This window comes from Antechinus flavipes, chromosome 2 (assembly GCF_016432865.1).
Source record: "Antechinus flavipes isolate AdamAnt ecotype Samford, QLD, Australia chromosome 2, AdamAnt_v2, whole genome shotgun sequence".
Taxonomy (NCBI): Eukaryota; Metazoa; Chordata; class Mammalia; order Dasyuromorphia; family Dasyuridae; genus Antechinus; species Antechinus flavipes.
In genome coordinates, this window is record NC_067399.1 from 389,282,884 (window position 1) to 389,306,279 (window position 23,396).

Genomic DNA, 23,396 nt, shown 5'->3' on the forward strand with positions numbered 1-23,396 from the left:
GCCACCATAATTTATCTTAATGTCAATCCACTTCTCCCTATTCACAGTCATGTCCCTTGTTTGTGTCCTCATCACCTCTCACCTGTTACTGAGTTTCATAGCCATCCCAAAGGTTCTCAATTTCTCATCTCTCCACCTTCTCCACACCATCCTTTATGTAGCTGCCAAATTGATATTCGTAAACAGTATATATCTGACTCTTTGATTTTCACTGCTCTGGAGGCTTCAGTGGTATCCTGTTGCTTGTTGCTTAAGGTAAAATACAAATCTTTTCTACCTTAACTCTAGACTACCTTTTAAAACTTGATTTCATGTTACTTTCCTTCGTGCAGTGTTCTAGCCAAACAGGCTTGCCTACTTTTCCTTGAACAAGCTGTTCTATTTCCTGGCTTTGTGCCCTTTGCTCAAGCTTTCTGTCCCCTCATACCTGGAATGTACTCCTTCTACTTCAATCTCAGTAAGATCAAGTATCTCCTTTTAAAGGAGAAGCTTCCTAGTTGTTAGTGCCCTTCCCTCTGGAAAATTACTTTCTATGTATTTTGTAATTAAATTTCTATAGATACTTTTGTTTTCTCCTAATGGAATATAAACTCTGAATTCCAAGAATCTTGTAGTTTTGCTTTGTCTCCTCAAAGCCTTCCTGGCACATACATAGTAGGTACATAATAAATGCATGAATGAATTCAAATAATGTTACTAGTTCAGCTTCTTTTCTTCCCCAGATCCTTCTATTTAGAATGCAAAATGTCAAACCTTCAAATCAGACCTCTAAACTCATCAGCTGAGACAGAGAAGAAAAATAAATTTTGAAAATGACATAATGACTTTTTTCTTTTTAAAAATGAAAGCTATATACAATAGAGATTTGTAGTTTCAGGTATAAACCTCATTTTTATTTTCTGTGTAAATGGAAATGCTTTTTTTGGTTGACGTTTATCAAGATTAGAATAACAAAAAGAAAACCCATCAGCTAATACCTGTGCCTTGTTTTAGCACCCTTCACCCATATTTTTTTGAATAGCTTTTTATTTTCAAGATATATGCAAAAATAGTTTTCAACATTCACCCTTTGCAGAACCTTGTGTTCCAAATTTTTTCTCCCTCTCTTCCCCCCAACCCCTCCCTTAGACAGCAGATAATCTGATATATATATTTTTTTAATGTACAAAATCTTTTTATGTACAAAACATATGCATGGGTAATTTTTTTCAACATTGACTCTTATAAAACCTTCTGTTCCAAATTTTCCCCTCCTTACTCCCACCCCCTCTCCTAGATGGCAGGTAGTCTAATACATGCTAAATATGTTAAATTATATGTTAAATCCAGTATATGTATACATATTTATACAGTTATCTTTCTGCACAAGAAAATTTGAATCTAGAAAGAAAAAAAAACCCTGAGAAGGAAAAGAAAAATGCAAGCAAACAATAACAGAAAGAGTGGAAATGCTACGTTGTGGTCTACACTCAGTTCCCACAGTTCTCTTTCTGGGTGTAGAAGGCTCTCTTCATTACTGAACAATTGGAACTGGTTTGAATCAACTCATTGTTGAAGAGAGCCACATCCATCAGAATTGATTGTTGTATAGTGTTCTTGTTGTGGTGTATAATGAGCTCCTGGTTCTGCTCATTTCACTCAGCATCACTTCATGTAAGTCTCTTCAGGCCTCTCTGAAATCATCCTGTTGGTCATTTCTTATAGAACAATAATATTCCATAACATTCATATATCATTACTTATTCAACCATTCCCCAACAGATGGCCATCCATTGAATTTCCAGTTCTAGCCATTACAAAAAGGGCTGACACAAACGTTTTGCACCTGTGCATCCCTTTCCTTCTTTAATATCTCTTTGGCATATAAGCCCAGTAGAAACACTGCTGGATCAAAGGGTGTGCACAAGTTTGATAGCTTTTTGAGCATAGTTCCAAAATGCTCTCCAGAATGGTTGAAATCCAATATCTTAAACATGTGTACAATCATCATGCTGCATAGGAAGAATCAAATCAAAGGAAAAAAAAGAGAAAGAAAATAAAAAGCAAGCAAACAAAAAAGGTGAAAGTATGCTGTTATTCCCATTCAGTCCCTATAGTTCTCTTTGTAGATGCAGATAGACATAGCTCTCTTCATCACAAGTCTATTGGAATTGGCCTGAATCATCTTATTGTTGGAAAAAACCATGGCCATCAGTATTGATCATTATATAATCTTATTTTTGCCATGTACAGTGATCTCCTGGTTCTGCTCATTTCACTTAGCATCAATTCATGTAAGTCTCTCCAGGCGTCTCTAAAATCATCCTCTGTAATGTTCTCTGGTTTAGTTTTCTTGGGGTCTCTGGAGGCAGCTTTCATTTCAATCTGAGTAATCACCACAAGAGTAGCCAGGGGTTAAAGTCCAGATCCTTTATTATCTCCATCCAGGGGCTGGGCAGCTTTCTGGAGAGCCTTTCAGATGCACCTTGGTCTCAGTGGGGGAAGTGCAAGGAGGCCAGGCCAGCCACCAGGAGCCGACTGAAGATGAAATGAATTTCTTTCTCCTTGGCTCCGAGAGCCAAGTACACTTGTCTTCTCTAGCTCTCTCTCCGAACCTCTGAGATCTTAAATTCCTACCTCCAGTTCTCTTGTCTTCTCTGCCTCTGAATCTGAGGGCTTTCTGAGTCTCAGCTTATATGCTCTACACTGAGTATAGACCAATCGTTCTATCAATAGGAAACCATCATTTGTTGTAAGATTAAATCAATCATACTGAACCATGCTAAACTAAATAACCATTGTCTCATCAATTCCACTTAGTACCTTGTAAGCATCCTTGTTTCAACTTCAAAGTTCTGGCCCATAACAATCCTGATCATTTTTTTTTAATTTAAATTTTATTTTATTTAATAATAACTTTGTATTGACAGAATCCATGCCAGGGTAATTTTTTACAACATTATCCCTTGCACTCGCTTATGTTTCGTTTTTTCTCCTTCCTCCCTCTACCCTCCCCCCCCAAGATGACAAGCAGTCCTATATATGTTAAATATGTTGCAGTATATCCTAGATACAATACATATTTGCAGAACCGAACAGTTCTCCTGTTGCACAGGGAGAATTGGATTCAGAAGGTAAAAATAACTCGGGAAGAAAATCAAAAATGCAAATAGTTCACATTCGTTTCCCAGTGTTCCTTCTTTGGGTGTAGCTGTAGCTGTTTCTGTCCATCATTTATCCATTGAAACTCAGTTAGGTCTCTTTGTCATAGAAATCCACTTCCATCAGAATACATCCTCATACAATATCGTTGTCGAAGTGTATAATGATCTCCTGGTTCTGCTCATTTCACTTAGCATCAGTTCATGTAAGTCTCTCCAAGCCTCTCTGTATTCATCCTGCTGGTCATTCCTTACAGAGCAATAATATTCCATAACATTCATATACCACAATTTACCCAGCCATTCTCCAATTGATGGGCATCCATTCATTTTCCAGTTTCTAGCCACTACAAACAAGGTTGCTACAAACATTTTGGCACATACAGGTCCCTTTCCCTTCTTTAGTATTTCTTTGGGATATAAGCCCAATAGAAACACTGCTGGATCAAAGGATATGCACAGTTTTGATAACTTTTTGGGCATAATTCCAGATTGCTCTCCAGAATGGTTGGATTCGTTCACAACTCCACCAACAATGCATCAGTGTCCCCGTTTTCCCACATCCCCTCCAACATTCATCATTATTTTTTCCTGTCATCTTAGCCAATCTGACAGGTGTGTAGTGATATCTCAGAGTTGTCTTAATTTGCATTTCTCTGATCAATAGTGATTTGGAACACTCTTTCATGTGAGTGGTAATAGTTTCAATTTCATCATCTGAAAATTGTCTGTTCATATCCTTTGACCATTTATCAGTTGGAGAATGGCTTGATTTTTTATAAATTTGAGTCAGTTCTCTATATATTTTGGAAATGAGACCTTTAATCCTGATCATTTCTTATAGAATGATAACATTCCATAACATTCATATACCATGACTTATTCAGTCATTCTCCAACTGATGGGCATTCAGTCAGTTTCCAGTTCCTTGTCCCTACAAAAAGAGCTGTTACAAACATTTTCGCACATGTGGGTCCTTTTCCCCTTTTTTATGATTTTTTTAGCATATAGACCAGTAGACATGCTGCTGAATCAAAGATATGCATAGTTTTATAGCCCTTTGGGCATAGTTCCAAATCACTCTCCAAAATGGTTGGATAAGTTCACAATTCCATCAACAAGTGTTCCAGTTTTCCCCCATCCCCTCCAGTATTTATCATCTTAGCTAATCAACAGATGGGAAGTGGTACCTCAGTTTAGATTTGCATTTCTCTAATCAATAATGATTTAGAACATTTTTTTATATGACTAGAAATGGTTTTAATTTGAGTCAATTTTCTATATATTTTAGAAATGAGGCCTTTACTAGATTAATTTTTTAATGGAAAGCTGTGAGCAAGAGCACTGGTTTGAAGAGAGCCTAGGTTTGAAATTCTACCTTTTCCACAAATCATTTGTCAGTCAAGTTTCCTTGTCTTTAAACTGAGGGCTTTGTAGTTGATGATCACATAAATTTTCTTCCAGCTATTAATCTGTATTTTTATGTCATTCTCCTTTTCAAAAACATCCAGTGGCTTTTATTGCCTAACTTCTTAGGCTGGATTTCATTCAGTGGTGGTCTTGCTGCATCTTTCTAGCTTCATCCTTCTGAATAATTTTCCTATGTAAATGAAATGAATAAAAAAACATTTCATTACTTATTGTGCTAAGTTCTAGGAATGAATACAAACAGAAAAAGAAGGTAATCTTTGTTCTCAAGGCATTTATACTGTAATTGGGGAAAAACATCACTTAGCATTTGCTTATGGGACATAAGGAAAGGCCCAATGGGTACATTAGAGGGTCAGTGGCAAGATTAAGTTCTTAGCATAAATAAGAGGTTCTGTTCCAGTAGAACAGCCCATCACTTTTGGGGAAAGGGGAGTGGTTCTAATAGTGTGAAGAGAATATTCTGTTTCTGACAGGTATAGAAGTTCATCGTCTACCAAGAGGGAAAAGGGAATTGGCAGGAAGACTGCACATAGGCAGGAAAGGAAGGAGGGGAGCGGGGCAGGGCAAAACCTGGTGCCAAGTTTTTCCTATAATCTTCTAGGTACCTTCACTGGTCCTCCTGGACTTATGCTATGTTAAAACAATTCTTGTTCATTATGTGTGGGACAGGTCGGGTGCAAGACCCAATTAATTAATCAGCAACCTTATGAGGTACAAAGAGAAATCATTTATTTAATCCCTGTAGGGAGAGGCCCAGACACACCTGGGAGCCATCCCAACCCCTGCCCTGTGCTCCTGGAATTTGATCTGCTTCCGGATTGTCCAGGGTTTAAAAGCAAAGAACTCAAGCCTTCTCATTGGATAGAATAAAAGGACATAACCATCCTTGACCAGTGGCCACCAATGCTGGCTGCCTCCCACAGGTCATGTACTGAGAAATACTTAATCCAATTAGTCCCATTCAATCCCCCCTCTTTTTCATTGGTTTGAAGATTTCTATCCCCAATATATACATCCCACCTCAAATAGTCCAGCCTCATTTGGGACAAAAGGACGAAGGTCTCATCTTCTGGAGCTGCTTTAGGCTGACCAGGGGCGTAGAGCTGACTCTACCCAGCGGGATCCTGACTGAAAAGGGAAGAGAAGTGAGTTGTAGTCGGGGGCATTTGCTGCATCAATGTCTGGTCCTGAATGTCAGAATCGAGTCTCAGTGATTTTCAGGATGACCAAGTAATTGGAATTTCATGGCTCAGAGTCTGAAAGAAGCAACTCTCACAAGTATACTAAAATTCAAGGACTAAATATGAGTAAAAGAGAAAGAATAAACAAAGGTAGAGTTAATAAAGACGTTACTAAGGACAGTAACTAGGAACCCCACCCAGAAGAAGGTTGGCAGAGAGAATGAGGCTATCAGAAATGCCTCTCATCCTAACAGCTTTCCTAGGATAGATACCAAAAAATGTTTTCCCCAAAATCTTGCCTCCCTCAAAGGAGTAGATGCAATAGATAGAACATGTGCCCTTCAGTGAGTATGATCTCTCCCACAAAAACGGTAGAACCTTATAAGGGAAGGTTTTTACCCAAGGTTTTTGTTTTTTTTTTTTTTTTAATAGGTGTTAACAAAACAAAGCCCCTTGAAGTCCCTGCAAGGGGCACATGTGCAAGGCCTTTTCAGAATTTACTTGCTTGGGAGCTATATGAGGGAATGCAGGAGTCAGGGAATTAAAGTTGCCATAGTCAGGGGCAAATGATCAGCAACATGGGCAGCTGATCTATGAGCCTGTTTTCCTTTACCTGGAGTGAATTCCCCTTCACTTAAGAAACAACAGAAATCTCTCTGGGTCCATGGATAGCTATCAGGAATCATTTTCTCTACATATTTAATGGGGAATTGTTTGGGTGTCAAAAGTTCTCTTTCAATATAGCTCCCCACGATCATGCAAAACATGAAAAACGCATTTGAAGATAGTATGGATCTTTGATAAATAAGTCAGGAATCTAGGATTGGGGTTCCAGAGACCCCAAGGACCTAGCCCCACTTTCCATCAACACACAGTGTAAAAGACTTTAGGCAGATTAGTTTAACTTTTAGGGTCCTTTAAAAAAAACTTAGCCTAATCTGGGCATGATGAGATTCCCAGATTTCTCCCAAAGAACAAAAGGCAAAGTGGGAGTGGCCCCAAGTACTTGGGTGAAGTAAGCCTTTAGATAAAGAAACTTTAGCCCCAGAAAGCAAAAGGGTTAAAAGATATAATAGCAGCAACCAAAAAGTCCTCCGAGGCTGGACTGCAAATTAAAATATCTACGTACTTGTATTTTGTAGCTCACTGATCACTTGGCTCTGATTACTGACATTTGCTGTTAGGAGGAAAAATCAGGGACATAATTTATTAAAGGCAGTTTTATTTCAGTTAACTGTCCTAATTTTTTTTTTTTTAACCATCCCACCTTAAAGCAGAATCGGGAATAATCAAGTGGGTTCTCATTCAAAAGAAGACCACTAGGAAATTGAGTCAGAAGGATTCTATCTCAGTTGAGACCAGATAGTCCTCCCAATTCATTCCCAAATGACACCTTCCACCTGTAATAGCCTCCTCTGCATAGCTTGTGGCATATTCATTTCAGATGGTGGAATTTGATGATACATGCAGACAGTCAGACCTGAATTCAAAACTCCAAATATCTGCTGCAGTCCCAAAAAATTTTATCTCCTGCAGCAATTATCATTAATCAAAGCTTCAGATGAATGTAACTTTCAAGGATCACAGTAAAAGATTAATCCTAGAAAGTTCACAGCTTATACAGTTTATTTTTCATATCTAAGTAGATGGTTCTAAGTTCACCTTTACACAGATAATTTTGCTTTAAAAATACCCAATACAGAGAAAAAATCTAAATTGCATATTGTCCATCTCGTTTCCACATAAAAGAAACTTTCTGATTTAACATTGATACTCTCTTCATTCTAAAAAAAAGAATTAAACTTTTGGAAATAATCCTATCAAATTATCAGATCAGATTAAAATTCTGCTCTAGTTTTTTTATTATTATTATTATTATGCACTTAAACATTAAATAATTTGCTGAAAACAGATGGGATATATTAGTAGAACTAAATTGCTTTCAGAAAACTTAAGTTCCAACAAACTTCTTAGAGCAGCTAGACTTGAAAAATAAAAATAAAACATTCAGTTATTAACACCATGTAAAATGTAGGCTGTTCTTTGTTCCTTTAAACAGTATAAGCAATTAATGTTTCAACCAGCAATGAGCTGCAGTTTGTTTTAAAAAAAAAAAAAAAAGCTACCATACTTAATGGGGAGGAGGGGGAATTAGAGCACCTGACAAGGTCCCTTTCTACAGGGTCGCCCCTCCCCTACTCCTCCATGCTTCCCCACCCTAACTTCTCACAGCTGACCTTTTTTGGGTGCCATTTCCCTCAGGACCCAATCTGCTAGCTAAAGACAGGCCCCAATCTCATGGGGTATCTCCTTTCCCATGGCAAATTGCAAATTCACTAGGAATTTGTGCCTTTTTGTTCCCCATTTCTGGAAAGCTATTTTCCTCTCTCTCCTTCTCTCACACCATCTCTTCCTGCCCCATCTCTATCTTCTCCCAATGTTTACTTGCTCAAACCTTCTCCAACATACTTTAAACACTTCAAACCAATAACCCTTCTGACTAGATGCTCCATTTAAACTATTAATTGCTTTTGCAAATCAATCTCTCTTGTCCCTTGTCTTTAAATCAATTTTTTTTAACTTTAAACTTCAAGATTCGCAAGTAACTTTGAACCAAATTTCATAAAACTTATAAATATACCTAACAGAGTTGACAAATTTTTAAGGCATAACTCATAGTTTACAAATTATTCTTTATACAAATTCTCTCTCAAATACACCAAAAGCAACATACCATCTAAGTAGGGAGATACAACCACGACCTCCCCTAAGGTAAGCTACCAGCATTTTGTTTTAATAACCTATATTTTAACTTAAAATCCATTCAAATACAGTTTTAAATTCCCAATAATATAAAACTGTTTTTGCTATCATATTTCAAATAATGAATTTCACTAAACAACATAATTTCTTTCTCTCCTTCTGGCCCCAAGTGGCCCCTGCTGCAGTCAGGAAACAAGGGAAGGAAAAGAAAGAAACTACCATCTTCACTCTTTCTTCAGAATCCTCCCCATTTTAATTGAATTTCTTTGGAATTTTGAAATGACCAATTGCCAAGTTCCCTAACCATTATTCCTGATGGACTTTCCTAAAGCTCCAACTTTGGCCAGAGTTAGAGCCTATATGAAAGCCTTTCTCTTTTTTTCCTAACAAATTCTAGTTCACAGAGCAAACATGACGAAAACATTCTGCACAAAGACACACACAGACAAAAATCACATGGAAGAGACCATCTCTTCCCCAGTTTCCCACATACAAGAAAAATACCCAAGTGCACTTTTCTTTTTTTCCTTTTTGCTCCAAAGATTTGAGTTGCACTGCCCTCTCTCAGAGCATCCACTCCAATGGTCTCCAGCAAAATGGACGGCCAACCTCCCCAGGGTGGCTTGGCAGACCAGGCTCAGAAGGAGTTGCCTACCTTCGTAGCCAACCATAGAATGCCCCCATCCTGTGCTGTTAACAGAATCCCTTAATCTGGATTACCCTAGACTTGATGATCCTGGGGCCCACAAGGATAGACACATTAACAGATAGTGCCTCTGGGATCACACATGCATAAGTTAACTGACACACTCTCACCCGGCTTTGTCTTCGAAGACTTGTGTGCCTTCTGTTTGTATCTGAGTGTCTTTTCTCCCTAGGCCCATTCTTCACAGAGAGAGGGAGGCTGAGAGTCTGATCTCAAGGTCGGTTGGAGAAACCAATCTGGCACCTACCTTAAATTGGGGTCCCACCAGCTGTCTCTGGGAAGCCAGATAGACGAGCCCCCATAAACTATGTGGGATGGATTGGGTGCAAGACCCCTTTCCCAATCCAATTAACTAATCAGAGACAAGCAGATACAAAGAGAAAGAATTTCTCATGTCATCCTGATTTGTGGAATGGCCTCTTTTCTACTCCCACCACTATCTCTGACTTTGTTAAAGTTTGCCCATTTTTCAAGGTCCAGTTCAGATATTAACTTCTTTTTTTGCGGGGGAGAAGGGGAGTATATACATAATTTATTAAAGATGAAACTGAATTTGCATACTAATGAGATGGATGTGTTTGTTTTTTTATATAAAGAAATATATATTGAAATATTTGATACCTTTTACTGTTGCTGATTTTTTTGTGATGCCCACATTCAGATACAACATCCCATGTGGGGTCATGACCCATAGTTTAAGAAGCTTTGATTTAGAGCACTTTATATGTTTTTGGTTTCTTCATTTGAAAACTGCCTCTTCATATCTTTGACAATTTATCAATTGGGGAATGACTTGTTTTGTTTTGTTTCCCCTTAGGCAATTGGGGTTAAGTGACTTGCCTAGAGTCATACAGCTAGGAAGTGTTAAGTGTCTAAGGCCAGATTTGAAGTCAGGTCTTTCTGACTTCAGGGCTCTAGTTCTGTCTACTGTGCCACCTAGCTTCCCAGTGACTTGTATACTTATGAATTTTGCTCAGTTCTCTATACATTTGAGAAATGAAGCCTTTATCAGAGACACTTGCTGTTAAGATTGATTCCTAATTTTGTTTTTCTTTTAATTTTGGTTCTTTGGTTTTGTTTGTGCAAAAGTTTTTTAATTTAATATAATTAAAATTATCCATTTTACATTTTGTAATGTTTACATTACAATTAACGAATTAACATAATGAATTAACATAACATAACAAATTAAACGAGTTACAGGTTCATGACTATCTCTAGTTTGGTCATGAACCTGTAACTCGTTTAATTTCTTTTAAGAATTTGGATTCTATACCACTTGGTTCATATGTATATTTAGTATTATTATTTTGTTGCATATTGTACCTTTTAGCAAGCTGTAGTTTCTTATCTCTTTTAATTAGGTCTATTTGTTATTATTTTTGCTTTGAAATTTATCGTTGCTACCTTTGCTTTTTTTTTTTTTTTAATTTCAGCTGAAGAATAGTAGATTCAGATCCAGCCTTATATCTTTACTCTTGTGTCTCTCTGCTTCAAGTGTATTTCTTGTAAACAACATATTGTAGGATTCTTGTTTTTGATTCCCTCTACTCTCTGCTTTCTTTTTATGGGAGAGTTCATTCCATTCATATTCATAGTTACTAGTGTTTGTCCTTTTATCTCCTTTTGCCCTTTTGGTTCTTGATGGTGTTTCCTTCTGTCTGCCACTTCCCCAAGTCTGCCATTATATGGTAACTTTTTAAAAACTTTCTCTAATCTCTCCCACTGTATTAAGCTGTTATGATTTCTTCCTCAAATCTCCACGTCATTTAAAACATTTTAAATTGTATTTTTAATTAAAATTTTGTTTTTACTATAGTCCATCCCATCTCTCCTAGTCCAACAGCAACAATCCCTTGTAACCAGTGTGCCTAGTCATACAAGACATTGGCCATGTCCAAAAAACATCTATTTCATTCTAGACCCTGAGTTCATCAACTCTCTAGAAGAAGGTGTCAGGTTTCTTTATTATTCCTTTATTAATCCTTTAGTCATTGCATTGGTCAGAGTTATCTTATATCCTCTTGAGAGAGACCCAATTTCAAATCAAGCATGTGTAATTCAATAAATAAATTAAGGAATGAATGAAATAGAGATGATGTAGACCTGAACCTGAATTAGTCTGGGCTCTAAATATTGCATTATAATTGGGAAAACTTTTACATTTAAGAGTTCTGATAAAGGCTTCATTTCTTAAATTATTCAAATTTAAATGATTCAAGCCATTCTTCAATTGATAAATGGTCAGGTCAGAGGATATGAACAATTTTCAGATGAAGAAATTAAAGCCATTTCTAGTCATATGAAAAAGTGCTCTAAGTCACTGTTGATCAGAGAAATACAAATTAAGACAACTCTGAGATTCCACTACATACCTCTCAGATTGGCTAAGATGACAGAAAATGATAATGACCAATGTTGGAGGGGATGAGAGAAAACTGGGACACCAATACATTGCTGGTGGAGTTGGGAACCAATTAAACCATTCTGGAGAGCAGTTTTGGAACTGTGCTCAAAAGGTTATCAAACTGCATACCCTTTAACCCAGCAGTGTCTCTACTGGGCTTATATTCCAAAGAGATCTTAAAGGAGGGAAAGGGACCCACATGTGCAAACATGTTTGTGGCAGCCCTCTTTGTAGTGGCCAGAAACTGGAATTGAGTGGATGCCCATCATTTGGAGAATGGCTGAATAAATTATGGTGTATGAATGATGTGGGCAAGATTCCTTTCTAAATTCCCACCCTCTCCTAGTTAATAATGTAAATTACCCTTTAATTCACAAATCCTGGTCCCTTTGAATTTCAATAGAAGATCTGACCTGTTCTCAGCCCCACCCGGATCTGAGCCAACTTTGGGGCTACACCCGAAAGCCCCTAGAGCTAAGTCTCCTATTATAAAAAGGCCACACTGGGAACCCCTCTTTGCAGAGATTCCAAACATGGCTACCATGTGAGGACCCTCTGTCCAGTGCCCTCTTTATCTCTCCCTTCGCCTGTACTTTAACTTTGCTTATCTAATAATAAACCTCTTTTATCAATCTAGCTCTCTGGGCCAATAAATGCTTTTATTGGGAACTCGCGCCGCTACTAGATCCCATTTACTGCCATACTCTTGCGCCGAATCTGTACCCCAAACCTGCCACTAGACCTTAACCCTAATTTCATTTAGGTACCCCAAAGCTAGACCTCAACATGAATGCTATGGAATATTATTGTTCTGTAAGAAATGACCAGCAGGATGAATACAGAGAGGCCTGGAGAGACCTACATGAACTGATGCTAAGTGAAATGAGCAAAACCAGGAGATCATTATACACAACAATAAGACTATACAATGATCAATTTTGATAGCTGGCTCTCTTCAACAATGAGATCATTGAGGCCAGTTCCAATGATCTTGTGATGAAGAGAGCCATCTGCACCCAGGGAGAGAACTGTGGGAACTGAGTTTGGATCATAACATAACATTCTCACCTTTTTTTGCTGTTCATTTGTATTTTTTCTTATTCATTTTCTTTCCTTTTTGATCTGATCTTTCTTGTATAGTAAGATAATTGTACAAATATATTTAAAGATGTTGTATTTAACATATATTTTAACATGTATAACAAATTGGATTACTTGCCATGTAGGGGAGGGGATAGAGGAAAGGAGGGGAAAATTTGGAACACAAAGCTAGGCAAGGATCAGTGCTGAAAAATTATTCTCGCATATGTGTTGTTTTTTTTCCCCCCTGAGGCAATTGAGGTCACACAGCTAGGAAGTGTTAAATGTCTAAGGCCAGATTTCCTCCTGACTTTAGGTCTGGTGCTCTATCCACTGTACCACTTAGCTACCCCTCGTGCATATGTTTTTAAAATAAAAAGCTTTAATAATAGTTTTTTTAAAGGAAAAAAATATTAAATTGAGAGCCAGAAGGGACTTGAGATGTTCTTTAGTTTATTCATTTTATACATGAGGAAACAGGCTCAGAAGGGTTGTCCAAGGCCACACTAAGAGTAAAGAACAGGCAGGATTCAAATTCAAATAAGTCCTTTGCTTTCAAATTCAGTATTCTTTTCATTGCACTATAGTCTATTGTTTACAGTTTGTATGACTTTGGTCAGATTACTTCATCTTTGAGAGTCAATTTTTTTAGCTATAAGATGAAAGGATAAGATTTAAAAGATCTGTAAAGTTTCAAGTCTAAATCTGTTATCAAACAGAAATGAATATTTCAGACTAAGAACACCTTTACCTTCATCTGTGTGAATTGGTGGGGTATAGAAAACTTGGGAGTTGAGAAATGTATTGCTATACCAGTCAAACTGCCAGTAAATTATTTTAGAAATAGACAATTCTTAGCAGAATTCTTTTGGAAGAGCAAAAGACCTAGACTTTGAAGGGGGAAGGTGGGAAGAGATCAGGAATGAAGCATAACATTAGATTTCAAAACACACTATTCAGGGGTCCTCAAACTACGACCTGCGGGCCAGATGCGGCAACTGAGGACGTTTATCCCCCTCACCCAAGGCTATGAAGTTTCTTTATTTAAAGGCCCACAAAACTAAGTTTTTGTTTTTATTATAGTCCGGCCTTCCAATAGTATGAGGGACAGTGAACTGGCCCCCTATTTAAAAAGTTTGAGGACCCCTACTATAGATCTATAACCATTAAAATTATTTCATATTGATTAAAAATTAGGAAAGTAAATAATAGGGTGACCTTGGATAAAAAATTTGAATTCTCTAACCCTCAGTTTCTTCATCTTTAAAATAGGAAAGTACTAGCTACTACTATAGAGGATTTTTATGAGACTCAGTGAATTAATATATCTAAAACACTTAGCAAACCTTAAGCACTACATAAATATCAGCTGTCATCATCAACAGAACATTATATAAGCAAGATTCAGAGACAGACAAATACATTGCAATGTTTGATACTCTTAAGAATCTTCTATTAATAATTGCAAAGACAATTTCTTCCTTTTAATTTGTGATGAAGCCTTTTATATCTTAAGTCATTCTTCCATTTGGAAATTTTTGTGATGTCAAGTGTTGATCCAAACCTAATTTTTCTGTTACATTGTTTTCCAGTTTTCCCAGAAGTCTGACAAATAAATGAGTCCTTATTCTAGCAGCTGTAGTCTTTCAGTTTATTGAACACTAGGCTGCTAGATTTGTTTACTCTTAGTTCCCTATGTCGTATAGCTGATCTGTTCCACTGGTTGACCTTTAATCAGTACCAGATTGTTTTGATGATTACTGCTTTGTAATATGACTTGAAATCTGGTTCTAACACAGCCGTCTTTCCTTCACAGTTTTTTCCCCCATTATTACCCTTTAGGTTCTTGACCTTTTGTTCCTCCAAATGAATTATATTATTACATGGATGTCTCTTGACCAAGAAATCTTACGAGTAGGCATCTACCTTAAGGAAGTCAGTATACTTAGGAAGGAAAAAAGTGTGTCCTTTTATTGCACTAGCTTTACTCTCTTCCCAAGTTAAGCTCAATCTCATCTTTGAGACTTGTGTCTCAAAATAGGACTGTGCCTTAGCACATTGTAAGTGCTTAATTGGTGCTTGCTAATTGATTGGTAGTAACACATTCTTATATGTCCCTTCTGTTACCTATCCTTGCTTTCATCTTCTAAAAATTTCTTTTAAAAAGTGAATGCTAATTTCCTTGTGCATCCACAGCCACCTCATCAGACAAATCATATTTTCCCTCCTCATTTGAATTTTCCTTTTGTTGCTAGTTTGTTGTTGTTGTTGTTGTTGTTTTTGGAACATTGTCCATCCTTTCTAGGTTGACTTTTCCCTGTAGCTTTTTCTTCAATGGGATCCAAAATCTAGGTACTGTTACATTATACCTAGATTTCCTCTCCTGTACCACAAAATTTAGAAAGGAGTGGTCACTTCTCCACCCCAGCACCTAGTTTTTCCCATATAAGTACAAATCAGTTCCACAGTAAGTTTTCTTTGTTGCGTTCTCGACCTTTTCAAGTATAAAATTATCAAGGTAAGTCAAGAAGTTACTAGCCATTCTGCTTTTGGCAGAGAAATAGAGAATCAGATGATATCTGTGTAATTGGAGTTCTCCATCACTACCATATCCTGCCTTTATGCCAGCGTTGTGACCTTTTCCCCAAATGCCTCATTTATATTCTTATAGACTATAGTATTTGCTATTGATAAAATCTCCTCCACTGATCTCCAGTCTAATGTTTTTCCTGTTCCCCTTTATATGGTACCTGTGCTTAAACAAGTTGAAAGAAAAACCTGAGAGTAGTATCAGAAGCAGAGAGTATTTGGGAAAGAAAAGGTGATTAGTAGTGTTGTGTCCTACAGAGTAGTCAAAAAAGACAATGTCAAGTTTGACAGTTAAAGAAATTATGAGTAGTTTCATTTGAAAGATAATATCAGATGAAAGTCAGATTGTATTAAGCTTAAGAGAGTGGGGAAAAAAAGGTGAGAAGGAAAAGTAGAATCACTTAGAAACTTTTACTAGGTGATTGAAAAGGGAGGATAATGAGGATGAAAGTTTGAAGTGATTGATGGTAGAGTATGGTGAGTGTTTTTTAAGAATGAGGAGACCTGAGCATGTTTGTCAGTGGCAGGAAAGGAACCAGTAGGTCTGTAAATTTAACATAATACCCTCTTTTCTTCAATATGCCCCTGAAATGGACGCTGTCCCTAACCTGCTTATGCACTCTTCTCCCCCTTTCTCCCCTCGGATACATTCTAGTGCAGGTTTATTACCTCATGTCTTAATTATTGAAAAGCCTACTGGTGGGTCTGCCAGCCTCTCTCCCCAATCCTGTCCAGTCTCCACTCAGCCACCAAAGTGCTTTTCCTAAAAATCTTGTCACCCACTCACCTTACCCCTCCTTCAGTAAACTCTAGTGGCTTCCTATTGCCTCCAGGAACAAATACAAAATGCTCTGTTTAGCATTTAAAGCCCTTTATTACCTCACCCCTTTCTGCCTTTCCAGTATTTTTTATACCCTGTTCTCCATTTGTGATCCAGCAACACTGGTTTCGTGGTTGATCCCTTAACAGAACACTCCTCTGCTTTGGTTGTACCCACCCTGTGGATAGATTGATCTCCCTCCTCAAACCTGCCTATTTGTTTATCTAGCTTCCTTTGAGTCCTAATCTAAAATCCCACCTTCTGTAGGAAGCCTTCTCTACTCCTCTTAATTCTGCTCTCTTCCCTCTGTTAATTATTTCCCATTTATCCTGTATGTAGCTTGCTTTGTAGATATTTATATATTGTCTCCTCCATTAAGTTTAGGTTCCTTGAGAGACTGCCTTTTGCCCCTCTAGTGTTGTTAGTACTTAGCACAATGTCTGGAACACAGTAGGTACTTGGTGTTTATTGAATTGAATTGAGAAGCAGGGTTGTAGAAGGGGAGCATTCTAGAAATGTAAGATAGCCTCTGTATATGTACAAAGATAGGAGATAGAGTGTGGAGTTGAGAGCCCTAAATTAGAACATAGATTGTGTAAAGAGAAGTCATGTTCAGTAAGCCTGGAAAGATTGGTTGGAACCAGATTATGGAGGACTTTATTTTATTTATTTATTTTTTTTAAAGCTTTTTATTTTCAAAATATCTGTATGGATAATTTTCTTTTTCTTTTCTTTTATAGCTTTTTATTTACAAGTTATATGCATGAGTAATTTTACAGCATTGACAATTGCCAAACAAATTTTGTTCCAATTTTTCACCTCCTTCTCCCCATCCCCTCCCCCAGATGCAGGATGACCAATACATGTTAAATATGTTAAAGTATAAATTAAATACAATATAAGTATACATGTCCAAACAGTTATTTTGCTGTACAAAAAGAATTGGACTTTGAAATAGTGTACAATTAACCTGTGAAGGAAATCAAAAATGCAGGCGGACAAAAATAGAGGGATTGGGAATTCTATGTAGTGGTTCATAATCATCTCCCAGTGTTCTTTCACTGGGTGTAGCGGGTTCAATTCATTACTGCTCTATTGGAACTGATTTGATTCATCTCATTGCTGAAGAGGGCCATGTCCATCAGAATTGATCCTCATATAGTATTGTTGTTGAAGTATATAATGATCTCCGGGTCCTGCTCATTTCACTCAGCATTAATTCATGTAAGTCTTTCCAGGCCTCTCTGAAATCATCCTGTTGGTCATTCCTTACCAAACAATAATGTTCCATAACATTCATATACCAAAACTTATTCAGCCATTCTCCAATTGATGGGTATCCACTCAGTTTCCTTTTTACCACAAACATTCTTACACATACAGGTCCTTTTCCCTTCTTTAGTATCTCTTTGGGGTATAAGCCCAGTAGAAACACTGCTGGATCAAAGGGTATGCAGTTTGATAACTTTTTGAGCATAGTTCCAAATTGCTCTCCAGAATGGTATGGAGAACTTTAAATGAGAAAGGGCTGTTTTATCCTAGAGGTATAATAATAATAATAGTATATTAATAGAGGTATAATAATAAGAGGAAGTAATGGTAATTCTTAAAACTTGTGCCTGAGTTAGATGATAGTGGAAGCTATGGTGAGTTGAAGAACAGAAGCTAGAAGTTAGGAGTCCAAATGTCAAAACAATCCAGGCAAGAGATGATGAGGGCTTGAGCTATGGGGGTAGTCATGGGATTGGAGAGTGAGAAAAAGGAAGCAGGGTAACACAATAGGGAAAAATGCTGGATTTGAAATTTAAGGGGTTAGATTTTGGGTATTCGCTCTCCTACTTACTATTTTTTTTTCCTACTTACTATTTGTATAATTTTGGCCAAGTCATAAGTCTCTGGGCCTCAGCTCTTCATCTATAAAGTGAAAGAGTTAGATTTAGATGGTCTCTAAGAGCATTTTCTGCTTTAAAACCAGAATCCTATGATTATGTGTGTGGTTGTGTGTGTGTGTGTGTGTGTGTGTGTGTGTATGTATATATATATATATATATATATACTATGCATATATTATAGATTAAAGAGAAATACAGATACAGAAATATATTTCTCTTTAAACCAGTTCACATGAGAGTGAGGTTCGTATTGCCCCCCTCTTCCATTTTCCCCCTCAAATTCTTCCTTGCATTCCTCTCTTATGTGAAGTTATTTTTCCCACTCCTCTCCCTTCTCCCAGTATATCCCTTTTCTTCACTCCTCTATTTTTAAATTTACATTATTCCATCATACATATCTGCCCTCTGTGTAGACTTCTTGTAATTGCCATAATAATTATAATAAAGTTCTTAGGATAATTTTTCTTTCATATTTACCTTTGTTATGCTTCTCTTGAGTCTTGTGTTTAAATGTCAGAGCTTATATTCAACTGTTTTTTTCATCAGGAATACTCAAAAGTCCTCTTATATCATTAAATATCTATCCCTCCACCTCACCCCTCCAGAAAGAATTATACTCAGTTTTGCTAAGTAGATTACTCTTTGTTATAATCCTGACTTCTTTGCCTTCTGGAATAATATCATACTATATTTTAAGCTTTTGATCCTTTATTGTAGCTCTTCTGTGATCTTACCTGGTTCACAGTTTTTTATTCATTTCTTTTTGACTGCCTTCTATATTCTCCTTGACCTAAGACACTGGGATTTAGCCATAATATTCCTGGGAGTATTTCTTTTGGGATCTCTTTCAGGTGTATTTTTTTAATTTTTATTTTGCCCTTTTGTTCTACGATTTGGGCAGTTTTCCTTGATAATTTCTTGAAATATGATGTCTAGGCTCTTTTGATTATGGCTTTCAGCTAGTCTAATAATTCTTAAAGGATCTTTTTTTAATTCATTTAGCTAATTGTGTTTTTAAAGGTTTTCTTCAGTATTTTTTCTTGTCTCTTATCAAGCTGTTAATTTTCTTTCCCAAATTTGTCTTTTATCAGTTTTATAATTATATATTATATATAATTGTATTTATATGTTTCTTTTTTGTTGTTATTGTTAATCTTTTAATCTTTCTTTATTGCTTCCAAGAATTCTTGTTGGGCTTGTGTCCACTTTGAATTTTTCTTTGAGGTTCTGTTCATAGCTCTTTTTGTATTGTTTGCTTATTTTTCCAACAGATGATATGATGCTATGCTTAGAAAATCAACTAAAAAACTACTTGAAATTATTAACAAATAATTAAAATTATTAATAGTTACAGAATACACTATAAATTCATATACATCATCAACATTTCTATATATAACCAACAAAATCCAGCAGCAAGAGGTAAAAAGACAAATTCCATTTAAGATAATTGTTGACAATATAAAATACTTGGGAATCTACTTGTCAATAGAAACCCAAGAACTATATGAACATAATTATAAAACACTTTTCACACAAATAAGATCAGGTCTAAACAACTGGGAAAATATCATTTGCTCATAGGTAGGCCAAGACAATATGATAAAAATGGTAATTCTTCTTAAATTTATTTATTTAGTATCATACCAATCAAACAATTAAAAATTATAAAACTGGAAAAAATAATAAAATTCATCTGGAAGAACAAAAGTTCAAAGATGTCGAGGCAATCAATAAAAAAACACAAAAGAAGGTAGCCATGCCAGATCTCAAAATGTATTATATAGCAGTGATTATCGAAACTATCTGTGCTAGCGAAGAAACAGATTTGGAATAGATTAGTTACAAATTACATTATAATAAATGCTATAGTAAACTAGTCTATGATAAATCAAAAGATCAAAGCTTTGGAACAAAAACTCACTATTTAACAAAAACTGCTGTATGGCAGCAAACTAGAAAACAGTGTGGGAGAAAACTAGATTTAAACTAATGTATCATGCCATATACCAAGATAATAATATATATGGGCATATGTACCAAAATGCATACATTATTTACACCTAAAGAGTGGTACCATAAGCAAATTACGAGGGCATAAAATATTTTTATGTTAGATTTATAGGTAAGAGAAGAATTTAGGACCAAAGAAGATAATAGAAAGCATTACAAAATGTAATATTAAAAAAAAGTACCAAAAAAAAAATTATGTAATCAAAATTAAAGTTTTTGCACGAAGAAATTAATACAACCAAAATTATAAGGAAAGCAGCAAACCGAAAAATGTTTTTCTTGATAAAGATCCATCCCATTTCTTAAATATATATATATATATATATATATATATATATATATATATATATATATATATATATATACACATACATACATATATATGTGAGAGAGAATATGAATTAAATTTATAGGAATAAGAGGCATTCCTCACTAATGATCAAAGGATATGAATAATCAATCTTCAGAGAAAGAAATCAAAGGTATTTATAATCATGTGGAAAAAATGCTCCAAATCCCTATTGATCAAAGAAATGCATATTAAAAACAACTCTGAGCTACAAAGGAAAATGATAGATCTTGGAAGAGATGTGGGAAAAGTGGAACACTAGTGCACTGTTGGTAGAATTGTGACCTGATTCAAGCATTCTGGAAAATAATTTGGAAGTATGCCCAAATGGCTTTAAAACTGTGAATATCCTTTGATTTAGCAATACTATTCCTAGGTGCTAGACATCCAAAAAAGGGGGAAAGGACCTATTTGTAGAAAAATATTTACAGCAGCTTTTTTTTTTTGTTTGTTTGTTTGTTTGTTTGTTTGTTTGTTTGTAGTGGCTAAGAATTGGAAATCAAACAGATACCCATAAAATTGGGGAAGTAATGGAATATTATTATGTTATAAGAAATGACAAGTGGGATGATTTCAGAAAAATCTGGAAAGATTTACATGAACTGATGGCATAGTGAAAATGAATAGAACCAAGAGAACATTTTACATAGTAATAGCAATATTTTTAAATAAAGAATTATGAATAGCTCAGCTATTCTCAGCAATACAATGAATGATCTGCCCTCTGGTCTTTACCCAAGAAGGTCCCTTCATCTATTGGAGCTACCAGCACTATATAGCTTCTCAGGGTTCTGCTCCTTGTGACCCCATTGCTGCCACTCTGGAGCTTGCACTCAGAAGTGGATATGGGCAGTGGAGTAGCCAAATAGTGCCCAGAGCTGTGCCTAGTGCTAGCGCAGGGTATTCTCTTTCTGACTGGTTATTTAATTCCATTACCATCTTGGGCTAGGTGCTCCCAAAGCTGCTCTCTTTATCCTGTCACTGCTTCCTCCCAAGACCCACAGATGGTATTGCCTACACAGCCCCCACTCCCTCTGATTTCTTAAGTTGCTTTTGGTGGAAATCTGTCTTACTCCAGGCTTTTGTTGACTGTGTCACTCCAGAATTCAATTTGACATACATTTAAAGTTGTTTGGAAGGCAATATTGGTAGAGTTAATCTTTGGTACTTCCTCTTGGTCTCCATCATTTTGGTTTCCTCCAGAAATGGGGAAGTTTGGAGGAAAGAGTGGGTTTAGGGAGAAGATAATGAATTTTATTTTGGGAATGTTATGTCTAGAAATCCTGTCAAGAGTCATGGGACTATGTAAATAATGCAACTCTGAGTTCAGGCAAGACTAAGGGTGAATGTAGAGATCTGGGAGTTATCAGCAAAGAGGTGGTATTTGTTATAAGGGTTTTGTGTTTTGTTTTTAATTGCTAGGAGGTGGAAGGGAGAGATTTTTGTATGTTCTTCCCCTTCCTCTCAAAAAAAAGGAAAAAGTCAAAAAGAAAATAAAGGAATTCATGGGAATTGTTACCACCACTGATAACACCTTGGCAGAACCTAATCTATAATATAGATCTCTATCATATACACACACGTATGATGATTAATCATAGGAGACGTGAAAAGAATTGGTAGAACCAGGAGAATATATCATGAAAGGAAAGGACAGTATCAAATGCTGCAAATAAATTGACAAAGATGAAAATTGACAATAACAAAATAACAAAAACAAACTCTTTGGTAATCTTGGAAAGAGCAGTTTGAATGATGAGATCAGAAATGATTATCAAGCTTGCTTTGATTCCAGTGAGAATGAAATGTCTCATTTCTCTTTTGTATAGCTCCTAGTCAGATTTTTTTTAAAACCCAAAAACTTCTTTTGTATTATTGACTCCTTTGGCAATTTGGGAAAGCCTCTGGATCCCTTTTCAGAATAATATTTTTAAATACTTAAAATACATAGTATTAGAAAGGAAATAGAGCCATTAAAAAATTTAAAACAACTTCTCAGACCTCAAGTTGAAATTATTTCTTATAATTATTAGGAAGTTTCTCTTTATTCCAGCTCAGATCTCTTTTTCATGATTCTCCTCCTGGTTGCTCCTTATTATGGGGTCTCGGGCCAAGCAGAGTAACTAGTCCTTCAGATACCTGATGGTAGTTATTATGTCATAGAATTGCAGAATCTCTGAGTTTGGATGGGACTTTTGGAGATTGTCCAGTATAGACTTGATTTTAATAAGTATTTTCCCTACAGACCATTCTGACAACCATTCATGTAGCCTCTATGTGAAAATCTTTAATGAGATAGAACTTGCCACATTTTTGCTGTCTTTCATTGCGAAGAAGTTTGTAATTATTCTGAGCGTAAATTTGCCTATCTTCTGTTTCTACCCTTTGTTCCTAGTTGTATTCTCTGAGACCCAGAAAAACAAGTTTTAATTTCTTTTAATATAAAACATTCCTTAAAATAATTTAAGATAGCTAATTTTTCTATTCTCTGAGCTAAACATTCCCAATACTTAAAACTGATTATCCTGGGCCGTGATTTTAAGATCCTTTGCCATGCTAGCAGACCTCCTCTAAATAGTATACAGTTTATCAGTATGCTCCTTAAAATGTGATGAGCAAAACTGAATACCATACTCTAGATGAAGTCTGAATAGATAAGATTTCTTTTTGGTGGCTATTGTAGTGGGGTTTTTTCCTTTAATTCAATATTTTATTTTTCCCTAATTGCAATTTTAACATTCTTTTTTTTTATATTCTGAGTTCCAAATTTCCCCCCCTTGAAAAGGCAAGTAATTTGTTATAAGTTATACATGTGTAGTCATGCAGAATACATTTCCATGTAACTCATGCTGTGAAAGAAAATAAAAATCCAAAATAAAGAAAATTAAAATTACCTGCAATCTGCATTCAGACTCTAGAAGGTTTTTCTCTGGAGATGGATAGCCCCTTTCATCATAAATCCTTCAGAACTGTCAGGGATTGTGGTATTGCTGGGAATATCTAAGTTATTTACAGTAGATCATCA

At 36.1% G+C, this 23,396-nt stretch overlaps 1 protein-coding gene and 1 long non-coding RNA gene across 6 annotated transcripts in view; one reads left to right on the plus strand and one right to left on the minus strand.

The window, feature by feature from the left end:
- The window catches only part of CYSTM1 (cysteine rich transmembrane module containing 1), a 107,405-nt gene that overhangs the window by 27,345 nt on the left and 56,664 nt on the right, over window positions 1-23,396 (plus strand). The gene's annotated exons all lie outside the window — the stretch shown is intronic.
- On the minus strand, window positions 865-10,377 carry LOC127549992 (uncharacterized). The gene is made up of 2 exons (XR_007950762.1): window positions 5,592-10,377; window positions 865-4,740 (listed from the first exon to the last, which is right to left on the minus strand). It is a non-coding gene; the product is annotated as an uncharacterized LOC127549992 (long non-coding RNA).